The following is a 654-nucleotide window of genomic DNA, read 5'->3' on the forward strand; positions in this document are numbered from 1 at the left end:
GTCACACAGGGAAGAAATTTCCAGGGCTTGTGGTCAAGCATGGAAACGTCTCTTCACATAAATATCCTGGAACTAAGGGCCATTTACAATGCCCTAAGTCAAGCAAGGCCTCTGCTTCAGGGTCAGTCGGTATTGATCCAATCGGACAACATCACGGCAGTCGCCCACGTCAACAGACAGGGCGGCACAAGAAGCAGGAGGGCAATGGCAGAAGCTGCAAGGATTCTTCGCTGGGCGGAAAATCACGTGGTGGCACTGTCAGCAGTGTTCATTCCGGGAGTGGACAACTGGGAAGCAGACTTCCTCAGCAGACACGACCTCCACCCGGGGGAGTGGGGACTTCACCCAGAAGTCTTTCAAGTGATTGTAAACCGTTGGGAAAAACCAAAGGTGGACATGATGGCGTCCCGTCTCAACAAAAAACTGGACAGATATTGCGCCAGGTCAAGGGACCCTCAGGCAATAGCGGTGGACGCTCTGGTAACACCGTGGGTGTACCAGTCAGTGTATGTGTTCCCTCCTCTGCCTCTCATACCCAAAGTACTGAGAATCATAAGAAGGAGAGAAGTAAGAACTATACTCGTGGCTCCGGATTGGCCAAGAAGGACTTGGTACCCGGAACTTCAAGAGATGCTCACGGAGGACCCGTGGCCT

Source organism: Pseudophryne corroboree, chromosome 8 (genome assembly GCF_028390025.1).
Source record: "Pseudophryne corroboree isolate aPseCor3 chromosome 8, aPseCor3.hap2, whole genome shotgun sequence".
In the NCBI taxonomy this organism is placed as follows: domain Eukaryota; kingdom Metazoa; phylum Chordata; class Amphibia; order Anura; family Myobatrachidae; genus Pseudophryne; species Pseudophryne corroboree.